We start from the raw sequence: 14,566 nt of genomic DNA, 5'->3' as shown, positions 1-14,566 counted from the left end.
TTCTCTCTTTCTCCTAGCCTTAAACCACTATTCTCCATTGAATGAAAAATAAGGTGTGGAAAGATATTAGGTCTTTGTTCCTAAAATGGTTTAGAATAGGAAAATGGTAATAATACAACACCTGATGTCAATCTTCAAGAGTTATATAGCACATGATGGCATAATACACAATGTGATAGGGTTTGGGTAGGTCCTCCCTAGACAAGAAACCCCTCATACAAACAAGCTCCTCCTCAAAGTGAAAATTTTACTCATACTCAGTTCATCAGAAACTATGGCTTACTTGTGCCAACTCTCGCTCTCAAGCAAAAACCCACCAAACTTTACAACGAGTTCCTCCATTATTTAATATACCACCCCATTAATCTTCACCTTCCTATTATTCTAGGTATCAATGAAGTATAAGGATACATGTTCATCATACCCTTCAATGCCCTCCATGAATGAAAATAATCCACATTCCTGAAGATTAACCCATGCCACCTCACTCTTCCTAATTTAGTCTTCAATCTTGTTTGGTTCAGTGTAGTCATTGGCACCCATGTCTTCACCAAGTTATATCACTAAATCCTCAGTGTTCTTTGATATCGCCTTGTTGTAAAATTGGAAACTAGGGTCATTTAAAGGTATAATGTTAACAATAAATCTGGAAAGCAATCAATTCTCATCATAAACTCACAAGGCTTCACATTTTCCAATCCTCATCTAGCTTGAACATGTATGAACTATACCTCTCCCATAAAAGTTAATCATTGACAACTATGTATTAATTAAGAAGTTAGGGAATTTTCATTATTATTGTATAAAACTACCACCTTTGTTCGATTTATTATTCTAACTAAATCAGCGTAGATTGTCCTCTAATCATAGAAATAAATGTTCACAATGATGGATCCCCAAATTAACATATACACCAAATCCTTCCAAATCTTGACTTTATGAATTTTCACTCTTAGGTTCTCTCACTCACTTGGATTCACATCAATACATCTTTTGTCAATTTCATTGTATTGTAGTAGAACATTTTCTCTTTCCACTATGATTTGTGTGGATGGTGGGGTGTGGTTGACAGCATCCCCGTCCTTTATTCCTTTGACATTATGACCGAATTTGGATAGGTCATCTACAATACCATTGCCTTCCTGATATATGTGATCCATGTAGACATCAAGTAGCCCATTCAATAGGTTGTGAATTTCCTCAATTGCCACTTTTATCTTCTAGTTATACCTCCCAACTCCATTGTTTACAACATTAATAATAAACATTGAATTTCCCTCAACAACCAGTTGATTAATACTCTTGACTTATGTTATCCTCATTCCCCCAAATAGGGGCAAGGTTCTTGCTTCATTTTTTGCCCCACCCACCCTCCTTCTGCCCCACAATTCCCAACATATACAACCACCAACTTTGTAGTATTATCCAAAATAATGCCTCCAACCATCATCCTCCCAGCAATGGCTAATCCATCAAACCTACATTTCAACCAATCTTCCAAGAGGGGGTTGGGGGGGGGGGGGGTGCAGTGTGGGTGGGGAGGGAGGTTTCCAAATTGATGTAGGGGCATCCGTGGGTCAAGGCTATTGACTCCGATGTGGGTTTTGGTTGAGATTTACTTTAGAGGGTGATAACTTTTGACTCGGATATGGGTTTTGGCTGGAATTTTCTAGGTAGTTGCACTAGAAGGCGTTATTTGGATTTTCAATAGAGATTAGCTCAATAGGTGGCCATTTTCACATTTTTCCAGGAGCTTGAAATCTCATCTTGACCTCTGAAATTGGCTTTTTATGTTTTTTCCAATTTTTTTAGAAATTTGTTTTTGTAATAAATCTGAAATCATATCTTTGACTTCATTGATTAGTTGGAAATTCATCTTGCCTTAGTTGGGGGATTTCTTGGGAAAAATCAAGATTCTTATGATGAGTTTTGAAAAATTACCAAAAATGAAAAAGTCTATTTTCCCCAAAAACTACCAAATATGGTAATTTTTGGAATTGTATTAAGTAGAGGTTGGTTTTCATTGTAGTAGAAGAGTAGAGTTGCATTATAAAACATTTGTCTTTAGTCAATTTTTTAAATTATTCTTGGACAAGATTGGGTTACATCACAAACTGTTTTGCGTCTAACATTGGCTTTAGAGTCGGTGAATCTTATCACCTTTAAACCTAGGTCTCAAGAATTATCCCATCTCATGCCTTGGCCTCTCTGGGGGTTCAGAGGTGGTTTCCACTATTAGACATTGCTACATTCTTTCAATTTCTTGATCACTTGTTGGGTCACCACCTCGCTATAAGAAACATTGTCCCTTAAAATGTAATTGTTTTAATCCTTCCATATTTGCCACACAATATAAGTGGGGATGACTTCTAGAATATTTTGATGTATGGTTAGTTAGAGGGACCATCCCAACAAACAAATTGATGAATTTTCTCATTGAAGCACAACTAAGTATCCCACTAGGAGAGAACCTCCCTCCCAACCTCCATAGCAAAGCGACAATGTATCAGGAGGTTTTCTATGGATTTCGCTAAATTATAACATAACACATAGAAAATAGCCAACTAGAATCATCCCTTTTGTAAATTATCAATGGTAAGGATGGCACCATGTAGAGTTGTCCACCAAAAGAAATTTATCTATGGTAGGATCTAGGGGTGCCAAACTTTCTTCCATTATTTCAAGATTTCACCACCTCAAGACTATAAGCATAAGAAGATTTCACTATGATCTCTCTAGAGGGGGTGAGTTTCCATATCAAAGAATCCTCCAATGGAATAGAGGGGATATGATAATTCTATAACATCTAATGAGGTTCTTCAAACAACCTCGTTCCCAGACTGTCATGATTGTAATTTTTTTTCCAATTTGTGCTCAAGGTCAATATAGTTGAAAACAAGATTACCATGGACCCCACTACATGACTCTCTTAGAGGTTTGAACTTGGTGTTCATGAGGGGGCCATCATGTAGCAAGTAATATTCCTAGAAATCAACTTTTTTCCCACTCCCCACAACTCAATGAGCTCCCTTTTTCAGAATTTTTTGTGTTCTCACAATATTATTCCAATTTTTTTATTCCATAGGGACTTTCATAGTCCAAAGATGCTGGTGCAACACTTCACCCCTGAGATACTTAGCTTTGATAATACTAAATCAAATGCTCTAGGAGCACAACAATTTCCAACCAATCTTAGCCAGGGGGGGATTATTCAAATGCCCAATTCTTCTAATTTCTAGTACCCCCATTGATTGAGGTTGGAAAAATTCCTTCCAACTCACTAGACTTAGTATGTTGTCCTACATTCTAGACTGTAGGAAATTTCTTTGAATTTTTTCAATAATGTCTTTATATCTTCCTACATTAATAGAATTTTACCTTTCTAGCCTACAAGCTTCATCTATAAGCGTTCCACCAGCCCATTCCAAAATTGTGAGGTTACTTCTTTCACTACGAGAGGGAGACCAAGATAGGTATCTAGTAAGCACACCTTCTAGCATTCCAAAATTATGATAACTTTTCTCCTAAGGTCCTTGTTAGTATTAAAGAAATATACTTTTCTTTTTTGATAGTCTATGCATTATCTAAAAACCCTCTCATACCAATTAAGAAGAATTTTCCAATCTCTAGCTTCATGAGTAGAAGATTGGCCAAACAAGAAGGTGTCATCCATAAATTGTTGGATCACCTTTAGGGGGCTAGATGTGGTGGCTTTGATTCCTATTATCATGTCGTTTCTAGATAGGGATTTTAAGTTTCTTCCCCTCACCTCTGCTACAAGAATGAATAAGTAAGGAGAGAGGGGATTCCCTTGCCTAATCCCTCAAGATGAGGAAAATAAATTAAGTTTGGGGCCCCATTCACCAGGACCAAGAATTGAAAAATATTACTATAAGCTTGGATAATACTAATAAATTTCTCCTTGACTTCTAATTTGATCAAAATCTCAAATAAAAATTCCCTCCTTATCTTATCATAAGCTTTGGTAATATCAAGTTTTAGATTCATTCCTGGGTTGCCACACCTTTCCATAGAATGTAACACCTCATGGGTGGTGATGACCACATCTAGAATCTATCTACTAGGGACAAACCCATTTTGGTATGGACCTATAAACTTATCGAGCAGGGTCTTGATATGGTTCACCATGACCTTAGAGAAGATCTTATAAATTGTATTGTAGAGCATTATGGGTCTGAATTCCTCAAGTCATCTCGGTCTCTCCACCTTAGGTATTAACACTATGAAATTCTAGTTGAGTTCCTTAAGAATATCACCCATTCTCACAAAATCACTTACGAAATGCATAAAATTAGACTTGACACTATCCCAAAATTCATGGAAAAAAGCAGGAGGAAATCAACTTGGGCCTAGTGCTTTGAACTAGTTCATACAAAAATATAACTTTCCTCACTTCCTCCTCTATAACTTTGGTAGTCAAATCATTGTTCATCTGATCATTCACCACCAGGTGCATAACCCTTAACATATTCTCTTGAGTGTTAATACTAATTTGACTTGGCAGGGGATTGTAGATCTCCTTAAAATATTTAGAGGCCCAATCCTCTATATCATCCTCCTCCAATATTTCCTATGCATAGTTGTCTACCAATAGATTGATAGTGTTTCTATTTTTTCTCTTTCATGTTGATCTATGGAAGAAGGTAGTGTTCCTATCACCCTCCTCCAACAATTAAACTCTAGACTATTGGTTCCACAATATCTCCTCCTAGTCTAATAATACTGTCCACTTAGTTTGACATTATTTTTCTTCATTATGATGATCTGAAGACGAAACACCACTTTCTAGACTTGCTTGGAGGGATTCTAATTTCTTTTCAATTATCTTCTATACCTTGAAGATTTTGCAAAAAGATGCTTTGCTACATTCTCTAACCTCTTTGTGAATTCTTTCAAGTTTCGTAGCCACATAGATCATAATAGATGCTTGGGTCGGTATGCTCCACCATTGGGTGACACATTCTCTAAACTCTAGGTAAGAGTGTCATATTATCACATATCCGAAGGGTCTTCTATTATTTATCTAGTTTTAGTTCCATGAAAAAAAAAACATGGAATGATAAGAGATAGTCCTTGGGTAGGCATTTAAGGAGGTGTGTGGGAGAATATCCCATCCTACTGAGATAAGCACATAATCAAGCCTAGTATAATTAGATTGTTCCCTAATCTATTATTTGATAGGTATAGGAGGTTTCCTAAACATCAATATCTATCAAATCATTTCTGCCTGAAAAACCCACTAAGTCATGCATACTCTCAGAGAAGCCCTCCAATCCACCCAACTTTTCCAAAGGATACATGGGGGTGTTAAAGTCTCTCATACAAAAAAATTTCTCCTGCATCATGGTATCACTAATTTTCATTGCCTCCTCCCAGACTAGAAGCCAACCATTATGGGTATTGGGTGCATAGAAGATAAATAAGTTTTAGTTACAAGATTTGGCAATGAAGCCAATCACTAGACAATGGGGTTTAAGAAAATTTCTCTCATCATCATTTTGTTTGGATTCTAGAGTGTCACTATTCCTCCTAAAGAACCTATCCCAACAATATAATAGGACTTAGTTCTTGGCCATAGATATTCAACCACTCTATTGAACGTCTTCTCTATCATTTTTACTTCCTACAAAAGAAACATGTCAATCTTAAGTTCCATAATCTTTTGTTTGACTTCATAGTGCTTCATGCGGTTATTTAGCCCTCTCACATTCTAGCATATTATCTTCATCTTTTGTGTGTTTAGATCTTGACCAGGATCCCCTATTTCCCCTATATTATATCTTTTTTTGTCTCCTTAAGTTAGATGTTTTTAGTTTGTGCCCTCTCTACTTTCACCATTGTGCCAACATATTCTTTGTTACCTCCTCTTACCTCTCTTTTGGGGATATTCAAGCCATCCTTATCTAGGATGTAAAAACTAGTTCCATTTTGGGTTGGGCAATGTATTTCAAGAATACCCAGTAGTGCAACCACTACAGTGCCATCCCTAAAAGTTAAGAAATTTCCCTTTACCGGGGAGATGTTATGTTGTTCTATGGCATCATAACATCCCTCCTCATCTAGGAGGTTGAAGAAAAAATTCTCCTTCCCCTAATAAACTAGGTCACTTGCTTGAGCTACAATGCATCAATCTCCCCTTCTTCAAGTTCAAAATTTACTTCACCCTCTACCATATCAGTATTGTCAATGGTCTCCCTGTCTTATGAGTTATTGAAATCCCACATTTCCAGGCCCTCTCGCAATTTTTTTCCTTGGTTTTTTTCTCATCCTTTTCCAAAGGTTTCCTCTTTTCACTAGAAGAATATGGCTCTTTTGGCTCCATGATCACTAGGGTATCCCCTTTGAGCTAGTCCTTAGCATCTAAATTCTTCAAACACTGTGTCACAACCACTCCACATGAGGAGACTTTCTCCTTAAGTTTTTCACTCTGACTATAATCGACAACCAAATGACCAAGCATATTATAGTTTTGGCAAAAGGGAGCTACATTTTCCTACAAAATATGTTGTGACCAAGCACTCCATTTTGATTTTAGAGCCACTTTAGTTGGCAAAGATTTATTCATCCCCACATTCACCAAAATTTTAGCAAAACCGAACTTTTTCTTGTAACTAGTGGTTAAATATACCTTAATTAAGTGTCCAAAGGAACTTCTAATCTATCTAAACACTCTCTCATCCCAATATTCTACTGAAAGCCTAGGTAACTTGAACCAAACAGGTGCCAACCTGGATAGGTCTTGGTTAGGGAAGAACTAGAGTTTCCATCTAGTGATCATCAACAAATGCTTTCCATAGTTCCAAAAGTTCACCAGGATGGTGTTCTGACCCATCTTGATATGAATTTGAATAGGAGGAGGGAGCATGTAATCATCGAGACTATTACTAATCCAAATAATTTCCATCTTGAAGAGCCCATTTCCTTAAAATATCCACATTAGGTCTAAAAGAAAAAAATTTACAAACAAGGCTCAAGGAGAGTCCCAAGGAAATCGAGTCAACCATAGAATCTAAGAGAGAAATCTTGAGCCCTATAACACCTAAAACTGATGGTGGTTTCACCATAGTCTTGGCAGGACTCTTGGATCCAACAGCCACCTCCTTCTAATTTGGTTTGATTGGATCTATTCTTAGAGGATAGGGTCCCAAACATGCCAACTCATCAAAGACTCCAAGCACCTCAATGGGTTTAATACCCTGAGTAGAACAAGATTCATCTTGGGTGTTATGGGTATTAGTAGAAAGGACCAACAAAAGGCCGAAACACTCCTACATCTTATCCAAAGGAGGAGAGAGGGGTGGGGGAGGGGGACTCCATTCCCTCAAGGATAGTGAAGGAATGCACCTAGGTTTAAATCAGGTGCAAAGGTGGGAAGTTGCAAAGTAGAGCAAAGCTCACACTAAGAGATAATCAAAGTCAAGTACATCAACATCATGAATGTTATGTTATTTTCTATTACATGAGCACATAATTACTATTTTTCAGCTACAATTATTAAATATGATAAATTAAAATATATTCTTAATCATCAATATTTTATATTAGAAAATATTCTTTTTCAAATAGTTAAAAGATGTATAGATAATTTAAATAAAATAATGTCAGTAGTAACATTACATTTATATATAAATTAATTTTTAAATTATATATTTTTTTATTAAAAACTATTTTTTGTCAAATATTTATGATCATTTTTAAATCTTAATCAACTATTTGTTAAATTATATAAAATAGCATCATTACAATTCACTAGTTTCTATTAATTCTTTTATTTTAAAATAGTAAAACTTATACAACTCATTATGTTGTAACTATTATTTTTTAAACCTAAACTATAAGACTAAAGTAGTGGAATGAAACCAGTTGATAATCAATCATTGATGGAATTGCACCTTCCATTTTCAAATTTTAATATTATTGAAACTAAAGTAAATCTTGAAAGATAAGGAAAGCATTGACCTATACATAACTTGAGTTATTCTTTGACCTCCTCAAGTTTAACAATTAATGTAAATCTTGACCCAGAAAAATTGAATCAATACTTAATAATGATTACTGTATCCAATTTCAATGATCTATTTGACTTAGTGGAATTAAATATATTACATATTGAACAACATTACAAATTACTTTTGACTTGAATCATATTGTGGAATTAGATACGAGAGACTCAACAAGATATAATAATACGTATATTAATGAAGTGTTCATGCTTGTTGATCATCTCATAGAGCATTGTGTTATGAATTCAAAATTTTGAGTAGGTTAATTTTTGCATGATTCAACTAGTGTGATCCTTGTCCATCTATGATTTTACACTACAAATAATTACATTCTAACTTCATTTGATATTCTATATTATACTTTGTTGAGCTTGTTGATTTTGTTTGTATCAATTTATCCAATGAAAACATCAAATTCTAATGACACTCTTTAGTAGAAAGAATGGTGTACTCAACACTAGTGAGAGTTATGATGGTGTTTCTTGGTGTAACTCTTTTATTCTCCCTACAATTTTCTTCTTGATATAACCTTAGGGCCTATTTGGTTGCTAGAATAGGAATACAAAATTTGGAGTAGGAAATGTATTCTATGTTTGGTACCCCAAATGGGAATAGGAATAGCATACATATTCCAATTTTGCCCCTAAAATGAGCACATGTCCATTCAAAAATATAATTGTTAGTAGAATAGGTCATTCCGATTCTCAATAATTATTTTCCACATTATAAGAAATTTTGGAGTCCATTTTGAATGCATAAGAGCTATAGCCCATATCATGTTTTCCTCTCATTTTACATTGCATCATTTTCTCTGGTCAACTATACATTTTAAAGGTTGAATCTGCATATTTTTCATGACAATGTTTAGTTTCAATAGGATTCAATTTGTTTAAGTTCGGTCAAAAAGAAGGAAAACCCCATTCAAAGAAAAAAATCTCATTCCCTGCTCATTCAAAAATAAATCAGCAATAGAGAACAACAATTTCAAGAAAAAAGCACAAAACAATGAAATTGCCATTAACAAAGCTTTAAAACTACCTAATCTTAACCTTTTTGTTGAGCTCTACATTGTTTCCTATTCTCTACAGCAGCAAGATTGAGGGGCCGATAAAACTAATTGTTAGGTTGTATGAAGAAAAAAAGCCCCCAAATCGATGGAGTGATAGGAAATGAACAGAATAACCTATCCACAATAGACCCCAATTCAGATTGAATCTTCTTCACAAATGATGTAGAGTACATGGATCATATCTAGGCCACTCATTTGAAGCAATCACAAAGAAAGTCTTCAAATCTAACACAAATTTCAGCTGCCCAACAATGTATCGATTCACATAGATGGATTTTATTTTAGTGTTGTTTATCATTTTCATGAGGATTTCTTTATTTGGTTTTAGTGTAGTAGTATTTTGACAGGTTTTGAATGAAAAAATTCAGTTGTTTTGATGAGTTTCATCACTTGGGTCTCCCAGTAGTAGGATTTGATAACTTTTGAATGAATTTTCTAGTTCTTTTTATGAACTTAACCTTATTTCAATTTCAAGTTTGTATAACCAAAAAAGGGATTAACATATTCTCAATCAAATTCTAGCTGAACCAAATGAGATTGGGATTGTCATTTTCCATTCCCATTCCCCATTTCTATTCCTATGCCCATTTTCTACTCTAATTTTTAATTCCTATGCCTACCACCAAATGAGCCCTAGGAATATTTGGTAGCCAGAAAGTGAGTGGAATAGGCATATGTAAATCCTTAAAAAAAATTATTCTCTATTTGAGTGCACTAAGTCAAAATTGTGAATAGGAATATGTATTCTGATTTTGGCCCAAAATTGGGCATTTTCAATTGCACCATAATTGTTTGGTACTATGAATTCCCATCAAATTCGGACTGAACCAAACAAGAATAGGAATGTGTATTCTTATTTTCTATTCTAGAATTACAATTCTAGAATATGTATACCTATTTCCAAAATCTTATTTTGGCAACCAAATGGACCCTTAGCCCAATTTGGCTGCAACAATTGCCGAATGCGATATTCATCTATGGTGGAATAAGCTCTCTTTTGGTATTCATGGATTCTTAAAATAAGTTATGGAATATCATTCAGACTTGTTTGGTTGACCTAGAAGAGGAGTCAAAAGAAGCATATTCTATGTTTGGTTGGAACAATTGAAATGGGAATTGGAATAATTTTTTTTAAAATTTTAATAATTAAATTATTATTTATAGTTTGTTAATATTTTAAATAAACAAGCTTTTTTATTTTTAAAAATGTAACTTTTTATTAATTTTCTAAAAGTCAAATTATTTTAATTAGCCTATATTTTATTTTTTAATTGACTTAATAAGTGAAAGATATACCACAACCTTTGAAATCAATCAAAATTCAAAGGACATATTTTTATTATATATTATAAGTTTAATTATAAATTAAAGAAAATTATTTTAATGACTATAAGATCAAAACTAAAATCATTTTATTTTTAAATATATTAAAGAAAATAATAATAAAAATATGTTGAGATCATTAATATGATATTTAAATGATCTTTCAACATAGTTTTAATTATAAGACTAAACACGAGATTTATTTGTAAAGATAATTTTATGAAAGTTTAGAAAATATATCAAATATGATATTAGTCCTTTCTGTCATTTAAAAAAAATTACATGTTAAATGTTAAATAATGTTGACCTAGTTTATATCTTATGATGAATGAAGAAAATAGTCCAAAAATACATTTGTGTGGCAAAATACAATCAAACGACAAAGCCACGGACCCAACAACCTATAAAAAGTGGGTTTATTAAAAACTGGAATAAGAATAAGCTATTCTTATTCTAGCTTTTTTTAGTAATTATGTTACACTCATTTTGGGGTCAAATTAGGATATGCAAAGTCTAATTCCAATTTTGTGTTTTGTAAACCAACATCAAATTGGCGAATGCAAGAATTTAGATTTTCCTATTCCTGCCCAATTCTTGCAACCAAACGGGGCCTTATAAGGATGATGCAAATTATGGTCTTATTTCATTGATCTTATGCATTCTTAGGGCCAACATCACAGAAATAGTATAGTAACTAAGGGTAGTAAGTTGTTCTTTTATTGAAGAAAATTCTTTTATTTTAAGTATTGGAGTTTATTATTCTCTTGTAACCTCACAAATAATCTAAACAACAAAAAAAAGTGCTAAAGAAATATTTTGTGCAATTTTATTTCTACTTTTTAGTTGGATGTGCATTATAGAGGGGTCACTTATTTTTGGAGTAGTTTGAGGCTAAATAAACCTCACAGATGGATCTAGAAGGCATCAAAACCCATATTTTCATATAAAGTTTGTCCATTTTGGACAACCTTGATCTACAAGGCCAAAAAAATTGGACAACAAGCCATATGACGTCCTGCACCCATCTCAATGAGATTTGTTTTCAAAAAAATTACCTTTCTAGCCTATAGGCCCTCTTTTAGCTAGTTGGGAATGTTTTAGGCACCACAACACCCTTCCAACCACCAATGGTAGTATCATGACCTACTAAAAAATTCATGGTATTGCCGCCACTGTTGCTCCCACTAGCTGCCAACCTGCTCGCCCTTCACTTAGTCAGCTTTCACGAGCAATGGCTCCACGCTTAGCCACCTATATCCATGCCCAAAAAATGCTCAAGTATAGCCTACCTCCACACCCAAGGAGCCTTTGACACTTATGACATGTCAACTGTCACATCAATAGAAGGGCCCACACAGTCATGTGGATGCCATGTGGCACTGCCACATGTCATGTGACATGTTCATCTTTTTTTCCTGCAATGTTCTCCGAGATATCAATTTTAATACAATGATATGCTGATGTCAACATTGCATCATACCACCTACATGCCCTTCAGGTCTACTTTTAGATTAGTTGTTGGTTTTTTGGCCTTATCTTGAGCATACAGTGGTCTTCTTTTGACCTGAAAGAAGCACCAAAAAGTTGCTTCCTAGAAAGAGATAATGGCATAGGAATTTATGAGTTTTGACATAGGTTGGTTACATGTTTGGGCTGTCAAAGCTGGTTGTTCTATTTTTCACTCCAAAGGGCATATCCTGTGCATTCCAACTCCACTTTTTGAAAAGTGGGATTACTTTCATGGCATGAGATTTCTTCTTTTTGGATGTACTATTTGTTGTAATAGCTCTTTTCTCTTTCTAAAATTTTTTGACATCATTCATAATAATTTTTATGCAAACACACTAAGATAAAGTGCCACTCCTTGCATTTTGGGATCTTTCTCATCATTGTGAGTTATTGTAGCTACACTACATTATTAAGTTCCATGGGGGGATAGTTGTTTTCCTTTTAGTGCCATCTTCTTTTATCAAGTGAGTGTCCCTTCTAAAATTAGCCCCATGATGTGTCAATGACACATGCCTTTATGGGTGTCTGTACCTATTCCTCACTCTCAATGTTCTTGGTTCTTTCTTTTTACAAGAGTTATTGGTCCACTTTCTCATTTTGCTATCACCTCACCCTTGTTAGCATTGGTAGGGGGGGTGGGGGGTTCTTCTATTATTTCTCATGCTTCCTTAGTTTGATTGATCATCTCTTCAGGCTTTGGTGTTTCAGTTCATTTGTATCTTCAAGTTCAGTTATTTGCCTTTTTGTGTCTCCTAATTTGATGAAAATTATATCCTTCTCTACTTGGTTAGGTTCTATTTTAGTGGAGGTTCTTCAAATTAGCAGTTACTTTCAACAAAACTTTGTGAGTTCCTCATGCTTTAGTGATGTATCTTTGTCATTTCTCTTTGTTCTTATTTTTTGGAACAATCCTCTAGTTGGATACTTCTGCAGTCCTTCACTAGGTTTTCAACTATCTCTTTTTGGAGTAGAGTTTTTCCCACTGGGTTTTCTCCATTTCTCTATTTCATAGAGATTTGGTTGTGATTGGGTACCTTATTAGGCCTTGTTGTTGGGACCCAAATTTTCTTTTAATATTACATTGTAGTTTCCTTGCTCTTTCTACATTGTTGCTCATCTTAAGGGGGCATGTTTGAGAAAAAGGTTAATTTGATTTCATTAATTAAATTATCTTTTCTCCCATCTTAAGATTTCTCTTTATGAACTTTTACATTAACATTCAATAATTAATTAGTTATTATTAAAAGTCTTTTACCTTTTAGGTTACCCTTTTAGGGTTTTGGTCTCCTTTTATAAGGATAGATTGTATGTAAGTATCTTTTATCTTTTCATTTTCTAAGAATACAATTTGCATATTTTTAGAGAAAACCATCACCTCTTCTTGTCTTTTTCTTAAGTCTGACAAGTTTTTTACATGCGGGTATTTGTCAAGCTTTGTGCATTTGTTTTGCATATTTCTTAAATCCTTCAACACTAAGCTAAAATATTTCATAACATGAACAAAAATTAATGAAAAAAATTGTTGCAAGTACACTTTGTAGTTTTAGAGATATTTATTTATGCATGTTATCCACATTATCAAGCCTAATGACCTCGACAATAAAATTTGACATGATATTCAGTGACATTCCCTTGAAGCTTTATGAAGGAGAACAAGAAGTAGCCACCAATAATTAAAAAGAAAGGTAAGAACCAACCCACTCCTATCTCAATTGATGGCATTGTGAATGACATTGTAGATAATGTTAACTATGATACAATAAAGAATAGGTATTTAAAATTTAAATAGGAGGATAATTATAATTTTATTAGTATAATAATATTTAGGATGAGAGAATATAGTTAAGGACCCCAAAAAAACTTAGAAAGAAATTTCGAATTAACTTAATATCAATCATAAGAAAGAAATGGCAAGCTAGAACTTTCAAATTCAAAGGGTTACTGGATGATACACTGGGACAAGTTAGGCCATAATATGATCAATAAGAAAGGAAAACATATGTGGAAGCCTAGAAGGATGAATTTTCCATAAAGGAAAAAATAGCTCTAATAAATAGAGGTAGAGAGAATGATACATTCAAACAAGCAATGAAATTTTGAAAAGATATGATAGAATATCTAGAAGATTTTAACAAGGAAAAGGAAGAGAAATAAAAAGTTCAACCACATGCTCATAATAATAAAAAACATAAAATAATTTTTCAAAAAGAAAAGAAAAAGAATATGAAGCCAGTCGGATCCAAGAGAATTGTAGAGGAAAAGGAATATGTAGAAGACTTGTCAGAAATACTAGTAAACTATAAGCCCCCAACATAACTTAGCTGAGAGGAACACACAATTTCTTAACACTTGGATGGTTGTTAGAGAGAAAAAAATCACCAGAGTTAATTAATTGACCTAGGGCTATGCCCAAGGAGAAGGAAAAGTCCACAACATAAGAAAAGTCTCCCAAAAGGGACTACATAGAGAAGATGGTTGAAATAAAGGAAAAGATAACCCAAAGAAGCCTCACTCTACAAATCATCACTGTGAATAGGAAAAAAATCAACAATAGAAACTAGCCTACATATCCTAGGGAATCAACTAGAATAGGAAAACATTTCTAAGATCAACTTGATCTTGATAGATAGAAGACTCTATA

The sequence above is a fragment of the Cupressus sempervirens genome, chromosome 3, assembly GCF_028749045.1.
Source record: "Cupressus sempervirens isolate cs-2001-9-10 chromosome 3, ASM2874904v1, whole genome shotgun sequence".
In the NCBI taxonomy this organism is placed as follows: Eukaryota; Viridiplantae; Streptophyta; class Pinopsida; order Cupressales; family Cupressaceae; genus Cupressus; species Cupressus sempervirens.
The sequence above is the reverse complement of the archived record's forward strand: the minus strand, read 5'-3'. Positions refer to the sequence as shown.